General features: G+C 33.3%; 1 long non-coding RNA gene across 1 annotated transcript; it reads right to left on the minus strand.

Annotated features, from left to right (window-relative positions):
• Positions 1 to 777: 777 nt before the first annotated feature.
• Positions 778 to 2807, minus strand: LOC145038648 (uncharacterized). The gene is made up of 3 exons (XR_013679477.1): positions 2681 to 2807; positions 1677 to 1764; positions 778 to 933 (listed from the first exon to the last, which is right to left on the minus strand). It is a non-coding gene; the product is annotated as an uncharacterized LOC145038648 (long non-coding RNA).
• Between the last annotated feature and the right edge of the window lie 10281 nt (positions 2808 to 13088).

The raw sequence follows: 13088 nt of genomic DNA on the forward strand, positions 1-13088 counted from the left end.
ATTATAAGATAATTATTGAGCAATGATAAAAAAAAATTAATAATTTAATAAATTAGGCAATAAATATTACAAATAAATTTTTTGTTGACGTGTTTGATATATGTAAAATGGATGAGTGAATTAGTGGAAATTTAATTAATGAGTAAAAATCTTAGAATGACAAGTAGCAAATAATTAATGTGAAGCTCTAATTGATTGACGAATGACAAATGTGCTACTTTTTTATTAGGTAGGGAGATCCTTATCCTAATAAAAGAGTAGTTCTTTTGTCATGTGTCATCATATTAGATATCTTAATTAATGTGTTGTCACTTATCAATATATTAGTTTTCTATTTTAAATTTGTTAAACCTCCTCATTAATGTGATGTTATTTGTCAATATATTTATTATCTACTAGGTTATAATCCGTGGACACCACGGTTGAAAAAGAAAAATACTAATAATAATTCAAAAGCATAATATTTAATTAAAGATTAGAAAATATTTATCAATTTACAAAGAGATATATATGTTGTTTGCAAGTTTATAATTATTAAGTTCAAATTAATATGCAAAGAGACTTATATACAAACTTAAAAATAACCAAATCAAATAGCACTTCTTGCGATAAATAGCAAAATAGTTTAGATTTTAATTAAATTAAAAGAACTTAAATAACCATCCTATTTAAAATAATATAAGCAACACCATCCTCTATCTACTCACAAAATAAGTCATCAACATGTTAAATCTCAAAATAGAGAAGAAAATTAGTCACAACGTTTAAAATAAGACGCATCATACTTGAAAAATATCAAGCTAAAACACAATTTTTATTATTTAATACATATCAGTTAAGTACTCTAAATTCTCTATCCATGTTAATGATTTTTACTCCTCATTGCATCTTCATGTCGTCTCAATCTTAAGTTGTAAAAACTTTAGCTCGAGCCTAAAATCGATAATTCCAAGAAGATAGAAAATAATATTAAAGTGAACAAAAGAAATTACTTTTTTAGGAATGTGATTCAAAAATTGAGCATTAGCATTAAGAAAATCTTCACTTAGCCAATAAGAAACTTCTTTATCTAAGAATTTGATTAAAGGGTGTCCTATACAAAAACACATTTATTTTAGCCACCTGTTTGACACATACTACAGGCATAATACACAACATAATGCATAAACATTTATTCATAATTTTATTTTTTAACTTCAAAAAAAAATATCCATATAAAGCTGCAAGTATTGCATTCGAGCCTATTTGGCATTGTACATTGGAAAAACATACATATTTATGGGAATGTACTTTCAACTCTTTTCTAATTGGAAATATTTTAAATTTTTTACCTAAATACAATAGTGGAAATTGCTCTCTAATTTAATGACATTGATATAGTTGATATATTTTTCATAGTGTAGTACTGTAACTTGAAAAATGAAAGTGAGATGCTATTTTTTGATGACATTGATATAATGGATATAACTGACGACATTGTTATAAATTTACCCACATACACATACTTAAGTATTGTTTTATATAATAAATCAACCTCTATAAGCAAATTTTCTGTCAAACTCTTCAATAAATGTATGAACAATATACTTTACTTTTTTGTTTTTCACAAAATAGAAATAAATTATTTGCCTAACCTATGCCAACCATATTTTAATACAAATTGAGAGCAGTCTTACTGATTCGCAAACGATGGAGAACAGTTGTCATGCACATTTCTAGACTGCGAGCATTTGAAAGTCTGTAAGCCAATCCTGCAAAAGTGGTCTGCAAATAAAAAATAAATTAAGAAAAAATGGAACATAAATAGAGAATAATAGTTAAAAATCCTCTTTTCACCATTTTCATAGGTAGACTTGGTTCTGGATATTAAACTTGTTAAGGAACAATAGAAAAGTATAGGCGAGTTGTTTTTAATTCCAAACATATATCAAAAGTAGTTACAAAAAAAAAAAGAGAAAGGGTTTTAGTTTTGCTGGAATTGAGTTTAAAGAATTCATGAGGGTAATGGTCGACCAATAAAAGAATGACAAACATCATGATTGTAGTATTTCCGATTGACTTCATGGACATCTCCATTCAATTTTAGAAAGAAATCACATTAAGGATTTGTTTGTGATTTCGTCAAAAAAAAAAAAAAAAAGGGAAACCAACATTCTCCTTAATCGTTGTTGACAGAATCACTTGTTTCTATATATGGTTTCTTTAAATCAAAATCATAAAAAACAATGTTCTTGAAGTTCTTGGATATAGAAATGCTACCTTCCTAACTTCACCTTTCTAGATACTGATTTTACTCAGAGAGATCAATCCAATAAGAAGCACAACAATCTAAATAAGTCATACCTTTATGTAAAACCAATTAATGGATAATCTACAACTCACAAAAATAAGGAGGGCCATACAATAAAGGGTAAATCAACATTCACGGTTAAATTTGCACCGCCCAACTTTCACTCTACAAAGTAGATGTGGACATAATTAATACCATATACATACTTACATAAATCGAAGATATTACAAAGTTTAATCCAATCACTATTACCTTGAAAGGGGTTTAGGGTTCATGAATCTTTACGATGTGAAATTTTAGGGTTGATGTGAGAAAAATGATTTCGGAAATGAAATAGTAGATATAAGAAAAAAGATTGATTGCAAATGTATTAGAAATTCAAATAAGTACCTGATTAATTTCCTGATTTGTTGGGATAACAATTGGTTGCATTGTGGATTCCTAAAAATCAGGAACAAAATTGAAGTGAAGAGAGGAAGGAATGAGCGGGAATTAGAGGGAAGGGTTTAGGAGAAGGTGTCATGTGTCAAAGTAGAGGCATAGAAAAAAGCCCTGTCGCATCTATAGGAGTCTTTTATTAGGATTAGATTTTAAAATTTAAATTAATATTAATTTTTTCATTAATTCACAAATAAAAAATGTCTAATATATATTAAAAATTAATTTTATATATTTATTTGAATCAACGATTATAGTTTCACACAACTAAAAAAATATCTCTTAAATTAATAATTTATTAAAAATAATTGATTAATAATTTTGAGTTTTTACTATAAAAGTTTAATTAATTTTATAATCGTAGTTTTCACGGGTTATAAACTAATATATATATATATATATATATATATATATATATATATATATATGTGTGTGTGTGTGTGTGTGTGTGTTTTGAGATAAAAATTCCCGAATCCCCCTCCTACAGTTTTTGTTAAAAGTCTATGTGCATAGTTTTTCTCACCAAAATGTAACCAAATATGAAATATGTACATATATGCACGTTAAATTTTTATAAATGAGTGTCAAAATGATTGCATATTGCTTATATTTGTGCTATTATTTTTTTCAAGAAATCTTATCGATAGAAAAAAAAAATTATATTGTTCTTGGAATGTTTGAGTTTTCAAAAGAGGATATGTATAAAGACTCTCCATATTAGAGCATGTGGTATAGGTCAAAAACGAGAAGCAATAGGCTGATATGGCATACCTCAACGGCGTCATGACGTGGGGAACACCGCCCCCCTCCCCCCAACTCGTTGAATTTCGTTATGGTGGATCTTGTGGTAACGAGGACGAGATAAAACAAGAAAAATAATTGGCTATCTCATTCATCAACCAATCAAATAATTTTCTCTATTTTCTCTCTCTACCTCTTAACATGATATAACATCTGGAATACCATTTCCCCCCTTGGAGTTATGGTGGTGTTATGAATAAGGTCACACCAATTTGGTGTTATATCCTGTTTCCCACACCCAATGCTCTTAGAAATCCAAAACATGGACTAAGGGCATGTTTTTAGAAGTTTATTATTTTTAGTTAAAAAAGAAAATAAAAGAAAACTCAAAAAAAAAAAAAAACTTCGTTGGACATTAAGGGGGTGTTTGGATAGGGAAAAAATAGGGTGTTTATTACTTACTATTTAATCCCACCGCAATAAGCAAATTTAAGTATTTGGATAGGAGACTTTAAAAATCAGCTTATTGCAGTAGGAATAAGCAAAATAATTGATTTTAATAAGCAAAGGGGGGAGGGGGGGATGCTTATTGCTTATTGTTTATTGTTTATTGGTCATTTTACTTATATAAACTCTTTTATTTTGCCAAACACTTAAATGTTTATTGCTTATTGCTTATTCCCACCGCAATAAGCTAATCTAAACATATTCTAAAAACTATTTATCCAAACACCCCCTAAGAGTTTCTAATTTATGTAAAAAAAAAAAACACTTCAAATCCAAAACACTTTAAGTAGTGTTTATTAAAAAAACAATTTTACAATTTTGCAAATTGTCCGAATTATGCTTACTTTTAAAAAGAAGTAACTTGTATTAGATAAGTCTTTTTATGTAATTTAAAATGTTTTAAACGTTTACAACTACTTTTTCCGAACACTTATTTTATAAAAACTAGAATTTTGATCTTTCAGCTACCAACTTTAATTTGTTTTTTTTTTTTTTTTTTAAAAAAACGATAAACTATCTATAAACCTATTCTAAAATACCACATATCTTCCCTAAAAGACTTGAACTCATGACTTTTTATTTGAAAGGATCACTCCTTACCGCTAAAAACTACAACTCAAGTTTTCAGCCACCAACTTGTAATTATTTTTGCCCAATACGTTTTAGGACCGAAGGGTGTGGGTGAGAAACTCACTCACTTTTTGTGGCTCACAACATCCTTTCCGTCACTTTCATTTTCTTCACCTAAACCCAAGAAATTGGTGAGAAACTTATCCTCATCATTTTCCTCACTTTCTTTTTATTCACGTAAACCCAAGGAATTGGTGGGAAACTTCTCTCACTATTTTTTTATTTTTTTAAGGAATAATTTCATATATGCCCATTTTAAACCTCAAAATATCATATTTGTCGAACTTAATTTCTCAATATCATATTTATCCTTTATAAACGTTCAAAATATCGTATTTGTCAAAATCTTTTTTTATAATGTTTTTAATATTTTATAATCATTTTTTTTATACCTTAGAATTATTATATGAACAAAATTTTTTAACCGTATTATCCTTACATCTATGATAATAGAATGTGAACTTCTAAATTGTTGGAATGTCGTCTTCTTGACAAATAAAAAGATTAATCTTCAACCCACTCTATGAAATGTATAATTTGATTGTTTAGTTTTTATTGTTGCTGATTATTATCATGTTGTATTGTTGCTGATTATTTTAGATATTACCATTGACATTTTGATGATTAATAATGACATATACGATATTTTGATATTTAAGAAGGGTATGTATATGATATTTTTGATGTTTAAAAATGACATATATGATATTTTGAAATTTTATGAATGATAAATATGATATTTTGAAATTTTATGAAGGGTAAATATGATATTTAGAAAATTAAGTTGGGTAAATATGATATTTTGATGATTAAGAAGGCATACTCATTTCGTAGGGAATTAAAAACATTGAGTTTTGATATATTTTTTAATAATTTTTAGTAGGTATATAATTTAATAAGTATTAATAAATACAAAAAATAAAAGTTAGGCAATAGGAATAGAAAAAAAAAAAAGTGAAGGAATGATCTCACACACCTCCTTGTGTTCAGCTGCCAAAGAAAGCTTCCCTCATTCTTTCATTCGTCCACACTGTCTGACCTAATGACTAATGCTAATTTTGTTTATTTAGTTAGTTTTATTGAAGACACTATAAAACTTACAAGTTTTTCTACTGCAAAGATCATTTGTTCAATTTATTCGGAATATATGTTTTATACAAGTTTGTTTGATTTTGCCAAATTAATAACTTTTTCATAGAATGAAAAAACAAACGGAATTATATTCATGACGGTGGTTCCATCTGGGGTCTGTACGTTGAACTGCTCTGAGCAGGGCGTACGCGGCCGCATCCGCGTTATTTGTTTGACAAATTTGCAATCAACCGTCTTCTCTTTTTATTTTTATTATTATTTATTACTTTTGAGTAAAAAAGAGTTTGACTTTGTATAAGTCAAACTTTCTATTTGTGCTGTTTCGTAAATTATTTATACTAGCTTATATCCTTAAATAAACAATGAGTATGGATTAAATATCCTAATCAGGGAAAATAATTAAGTAATTAAACAAAACGAAATATATTAAACTTATAGAATAACATAAAAATGTCAAACGAAGCATATCGAAAAAAGTTTACTATGACAAAGAAAAATTAAAAAAAAAATAATAATACATACAAATTACACACGATCAAAATTTGACCAATAACCAAAGCACGTATGATCTATCGGTATCAGGTTTATGTATTTGAAAATATATTCCTCATTAAGTGGTTTAATGTTAACTCCCAATACGTACAAATGTATAGTGTATAAGTATGACTTAGAGGTTGTGTGTTACAACAATTAAACTATATATATATATATATATATATATATATATATATATATATATATATATATATATATATATATATATATATATATATATATATATATATATATAAATAAAAGATCTTTTTCGATAATATTTTAAAATTTTATTTTTAAGAGGATATCAAACATAGTTATATGAAAAATTCGGTATCATAATTGCGATTTAAGATGAAAATTGAAAACTGCAAAATTTTGTTTGTAGATAGTTGAAGTATTTATCCATACGAAATAAAATTTACTTGTTCATATTACATATTTATAAGTAAACATATATGATAAGTTGATAACATTGGTCATTAGATACTTTAATTTCCTTACTTACATGTACAGAGTAAACATTCTTATTAGCTACATATATCTATTTTCATGTATATCAATTACATTTAGTTCATTAAGACCATCTCCAACCCATCTTCATTTTTTCTTCCATAAATGGAGTAAAAAATAGAGTAAACAGTGTTTCATCTTCAATCCTACTCCATTTTCTACTCTATTTTTTACCTCAAAAAGTATATTTTTGGAATATTCTATTTTTATAACTTATATATATTGTCAAATACACCCCTCTACTAACTAAACTCTATATTTATGATTAATTAATATAAATTAGTATACAACATCATATTATAAATATTAAATATTGCATTTAAATTATAATTATTAGATAAAATAAACTAGAAATGTATAAAATAAAAATGAGACGGACTAAAATTGACAACCAAACTTCACCTCTATTTTTAGAGATATGAATAGTATTCCCCCATATATGGGGAAATACTATTCATATCTCCAAAAATAAAGGTGGAAATGAGGTAGGACTGGAGAAGAATGGGAGGAGAAATAGGAGAAGAAATTGAGTCTGGGGTGAGTTGGAGATCCCTAAACTTCAATTAAACTTTTTATAAAATAAACGATCAGTTTAGAATAATATAATTTTGATATGATGAGAAATTGTTAATATTTAAATTGTTATTAATGACAATATAATAACCTGCTACGTGTTTTGTCAATCAAAAAAATAAATTTACTTTCTGATAGGGTCAAAATAGACTTCGTCTTGGTGACAAGTAGTTGGAAGAAATTTAGGGGTTCACAAAAGTCCCCCTTTGAATATTTGGAAGAAAACAAAAAATTCCATTAAAAGTTTGTTCCTTCTTTAACTACCCTTTTTGTCCATACTACCCACCAAACTTCACAAATGTTGGTCTCCTCAGTTAAATAGATTGGCGATGGATTTTGACTTAGAAAGCTAATCTTAAAAGTTGTAATGGTCAAATAAAAGATACAGTTTCATAAAAAACATACCAATATTTTTTTTAATTAAAATTATTTAAATTAATACCATTGATAATAATAGTTGATAGTTAAATTGATTATGATGCTTGTTAGAAATTGATGTTATTTTCGGTATTTCTGTCTTCTTTTAATAATTAAAGATTTTATAACACCACACTGAGACGAGTTACACATTAAAGAATAAAATAGGATTTTGGATCCAAGAAACCCAAGTAATTGCTATATTTTTATTCTTATATATTGATAAACCAATCATAAAAATAATCAATAATCGAGTACACGATAGTCTCCTTTCCTTGTTTGTTACTCCCAAACACAGTTGAGTTCCGCAACATCCATAACACCCTTAAAGTGGTTATCAAGATAGGCTCAATGACTGAATTTTTTGAAGATAACACCTGGACCGAAGTAAACCTCAAATATCCATGACTGTACTCCAATTCAAGTGAACAAGGTCCATCTGAAAGGTTTAATATGCTCAATAGTCATATTAAATTGATATTGCTAAAAACATATGATACCAATGGATCACAATAACAACTTAATACAATTGATTATTTATTAGAAATTTATTTTAATAAAGGGTAAATTACATGAATGGTCCCTATGGTTTAAGGTAACTTGCGCGTTTAGTCCCTAACTTATTTTTCTAACTCGAAAGGTCCATATTATTTGTTTTTGTTACACGCTTGGTCCCTGTCTTACATAAAAAGTATATTTTCCCTTTTATTTTTTAATTTATTTAAATAAGCGCACCCCAACCCCACCCCATCACCTTACATTACTTACCCTATTATTTTTTCCCTATTTAAATAACAATATTTTTACGTAAGATAGGGACTAAACGCTTAACAAAAACAAACAATAGGGATCAAGTGTGTAGCAATAACAAACAATAGGGACCTTTTGAGTTAAAAAAATAAGTTAGGGATCAAACATGTAAATTACCCAAAACCAAAAGGACCATTTATGTAATTTACTCTTTAATAAATATTCAATAAAACTCTTACAATTAAATTGGAAATTATTTATTTCATGGAAATAATAAATTTCATTAACAAGTAATATATTATAAAGTATGATTTATAAGTCATGTATATTTTGGACTAGAAAGACTTTTGTCTTTTAGCCAAAAAGCAAACTTTATAACTTATAAAAGGCTTGTGAGTTTTTTTTAAAAGTTTGATTTTTCTTTTATATAAAATCCGAAACATTCTTCTAAGAAGCATGTTATAAGCTTTTGATTATTTAAAAAAAAAAAAAGTATGGCATGTCTTAAAAGCATGGGGAGACAAGTTTGCTTTTGGGGACATGTGTACTTAAAGTATTAAGACCATTAATACTTTCACTTTATGCATATAAATAAGAGGTCTGGATTCTTGAAATGTTCCTCATTCCTTCTTCCTTACTTGTGGCCAAAACTAGTTTCTCCTTTCACATTCTCTCTAGTTTTGGTTAAAAAAACTTGAAGAACATTTGCATCTTCATGCCATCGTTAAGTTCATATTGGTTATGAACTTGAAGCTTAAGGGTTTGAGAGTTTTGGACTAGCATCAACATCATGTTGAGTCATTGTTGGTGTCTCAAAAGTTCCATATTCTTCATCAACTTTCAAGCCTCCCAAGAGGACCCAAAGAATTACAAAGGTTGTTATTTCTTCACCTCTTCTTTGGTTGTTGGTGTTTTAATCTTTCTATAGCTTGCAAAAAGATCCTTGATGGGTATAAAATGTTTATGTTATTTCAAAATTAAAGTCTTCTGTGGCCAAAATTTTCAAGTTTATGAAACTATTTTTGAACTAAAACCCAACAATTTGTATCAGAGCCATCTTGCAAGTTTGGCTAGATTTTTTTGATTTTTAAAAATCTTGTTTGGGAGAATATGGATAACTTGTTATTGTATAAAAATTAGTTCATACATATTTTCAATGACAACTTTTTTTTGTTATGTTATGTGACAAAGACCAATGTGCTGTTATGTTGTTGTGTTGGTTATTTTTGTTATAAAATGATTGTAATAATTTATTTATTCATATGGTATATAATAATTAATAGATTAACTTTTCTTGGTTATTTTTGTAAAGTAATAGATTAGTTTTTAGAACTAATTTATTTGTACAAAAATATAACAAGAAATCAAGTTAGAACCATTTTTTGAAGACAAAAGAGCAATTTTCAAGTCTAAAAGGTGTGCAGGATTTTCAGTGGTAGGGATGAGTCCTAACCGTGGTAGGGATGAGTCCCTTACTCGAAGGATTATCCGAGCCTCATCGCATGTGATTGTATTAAGGTGATAGCTAATTGGCATCACAAAGAGACCTTCAGCAGCTGAGGACTGGGTTGGGTGGAGTCAGAGGTTTCCTAGGGAAAGCCTAAGATAAGAGTAGCAGTGATCAGCGGTAGTGAAAGGGACCTGGTGGAGTCAAGGCAGTCCTTGGAGAAGGTACGGATAGATGTGGAAGGTAGTTTGGGCCCGTACTACTGAAAGCAGAGGATTCGTACCCGAACCGAGGTAGGCCAAGATAAGACCAGGGAACTTGTAGTAGGTGTGATCCCTCCAGGGGTGCCAGTATCGCTAATAGTTGTTATTTTTTTTTTGTATTTCAGAATGGTGGTACTACGCTCGAAGACAGCAGTTGGCAGTACAGGAGAGGGATCGGGTTCGGGATCAGGTTTCGAGCCAGTAGATGAGGGGCTACGCGAGTTCATCGCGACAGAGATCACCAGAGGCATCCTTGAGTCGACCCCCATTATCTTCGGGTCGATCAAGGAAGGGATATTAGAGATGATGGAGGATCGCCTCAGGGCATTCAGGAGCGACATAGCATCTAGCCAGTCAGGACCCCGCACACTGTCCTTCAAGGACTTCTGGGGCAGTGGTGCGCCAGATTTTCATGGGGTGAAGGACCCCATAGTTGCCAGACGATGGATTGCAGACATTGAGTCAGCACAGTTGACTAGCTCCTGCCCTAAGGGGTCGAAGGTGAGATATGCAGCAGGATCTTTGAGGGATCGAGCTAGGGATTGGTGGGAGTCCGTTGGCGACTCGTTGGGAGCCTCGGCTGTCGAGGCTATGACCTGGTTGGACTTCATGACCAGGTTCAGGGCAGAGTTTGCATCGGCTGTCGAGCTTCAGCAGCTGGCCAGGGAGTTCCTAGATTTGAGGCAGATGACGGAGACTATGGCGGAGATCACCGCCAAGTTCCGGGAGAGGGCGTTGCTGGTGCCCCAGTACGCGAGTGACGAAGATATGAGGAGGACCCGTTATCACGACATACTACGAGCTGATATTCGGGAGCATGTCAGTTTTTCAGCTTGCCCTACCCTGGACTCTATGATTTCCAGGGCAAGGGAGAGGGAGATAGATCTGGAGCACATTCGGAAGAGGAAGGCGGAGGAGGGGCATGTTATGGGGGCTTTAGGGAAGAAGCCTAAGGGATCAGATGCGGTGCCGAAAGGCCAACAGGGGCGGGGTCGCTGCAGGAAATGCAGCAAGATGCACGAGGGAGCGTGCAAGTTGGGATCGTCAGGCTGCTACAAGTGTGGCAAGTTAGGGCACTTCAGCAGGGATTGTACCGCCCCTGCACATGTGATTCAAACATTGAAGTTGCTGCGTTTTCACTGCAACCAGAGGGGCCACAAGAAGGCCAATTGCCCCCAGTTAACAGCATCAGCGCCGGTTAAGGCGCCGGCTCCAGCTACCCTACGGATTACAGATGGCCGGTAGGGTAAGGCAGAGGCTCCAGTGGTGAGGAGCCGGGCATTTCAGCTGACGACAGAAGAGGCACGCGCCGCACTCGATATGGTGACGGATATGATTCTCTCCCTCTACTTTATTTTTTGATGTTATGATATTGATATGTGCTTTGTGTATATGCTTTAGGATCGTTCCATGTGAACGGTATCCCAGTTCAGGTGTTGTTTGACTCCGGTGCCACCCGGTCATTTGTTTCCCTTGCTCTTAGCAAGAAATTTACTGAGTCTTCGGGCATGTTGGATTGCCCTTTAGAGGTAGAGATTGCCGATGATCGATCGGTATGAGCAACAGCAATGTTCAGGGATTGTGTTTTGAGGCTATTCGAGGAGCGCTATTTGGTGGATTTGGTTCCCATCCCGTTGCGGGGGAACAAGGTGATTATAGGCATGGATTGGTTGAGCCCTAATGGGGCGGTGATAGATTGCGCACAGCAGCTAGTGAGGATCAGGACTCCGAGTGGGGGAGAGTTGGTGATCCACGGTGAGAGGCCGCAACATGGACCTGCAGTATGTTCGGTAGCGAGGGCTATGCGCTACCTTCAGCAGGGTTGCGCGGGATATGTCGCGTATGTTCTGGATACCCGGGAGACGGGTAAAGAGACGGTGAGTAAGGTTCTAGTGGTGTGAGACTACACTGATGTGTTCCTGGAGGAGCTTCCTGGAATACCTCCGGAGCGTCAGTTAGAGTTCAGGATCGACCTAGTTCCTGGTGCGGCTCCGATAGCCAAGGCACCCTATCGGTTGGCTCCTCCCGAGATGCAGGAGTTGTCTGTGCAGCTGCAGGAGCTGTTAGACAAGGGATTTATTTATCCAAGAAGTTCACCCTGGGGATCCCCGATCCTGTTTGTAAAGAAGAAGGATGGGTTGCATCGAATGTGCATAGATTACCGGGAGCTGAATAAGGTGACGGTTAAGAACCGTTACCCACTCCCGAGGATTGACGACCTCTTTGATCAGTTACAAGGAGCATCTTTGTTCTCCAAGATCGATTTGCGCTCAGGATATCATCAGATGAGGGTCAGAGAGGAGGATGTGCAGAAGACCGCGTTTCGGACGCGTTATGGCCATTATGAGTTCGTGGTGATGCCGTTTGGGCTCACCAATGCTCCTGCCATGTTCATGGACCTCATGAACCACGTGTGTAGACCGATGCTGGATCGGTCTGTGATAGTTTTCATTGATGACATCTTGGTTTATTCCAAGACACATGAGGAGCATGAGGAGCATCTGAGAGAGGTTTTGGAAACCTTAAGGAGGGAGAGCTTGTACGCCAAGTTCTCCAAATGTGAGTTTTGGTTGCGCGAGGTGCAGTTTCTTGGGCACCTCGTCAACTAGAACAGGATTTCTGTAGACCCGGCCAAGGTGGAGGCCGTGATGAGATGGGAGGTTCTGAAATCTCCATCTAAGATTCGGAGTTTCCTAGGATTAGCAGGCTACTATCGGAGATTCATTCAGGATTTCTCCAAGATATCCGTACCCCTGATACAGTTAACTAGGAAGGTCGTGATCTTTCGGTGGGGGCCTGAGCAACAGGCAGCGTTCGAGATTCTGAGATAGAGATTGTGCGAGGCACCAATCTTAGCCCTGCCCGAGGGTATAGAGGATTTTGTGGTATATTG

The sequence above is a fragment of the Lactuca saligna genome, chromosome 4 (genome assembly GCF_052625555.1).
Source record: "Lactuca saligna cultivar CGN05327 chromosome 4, ASM5262555v1, whole genome shotgun sequence".
In the NCBI taxonomy this organism is placed as follows: domain Eukaryota; kingdom Viridiplantae; phylum Streptophyta; class Magnoliopsida; order Asterales; family Asteraceae; genus Lactuca; species Lactuca saligna.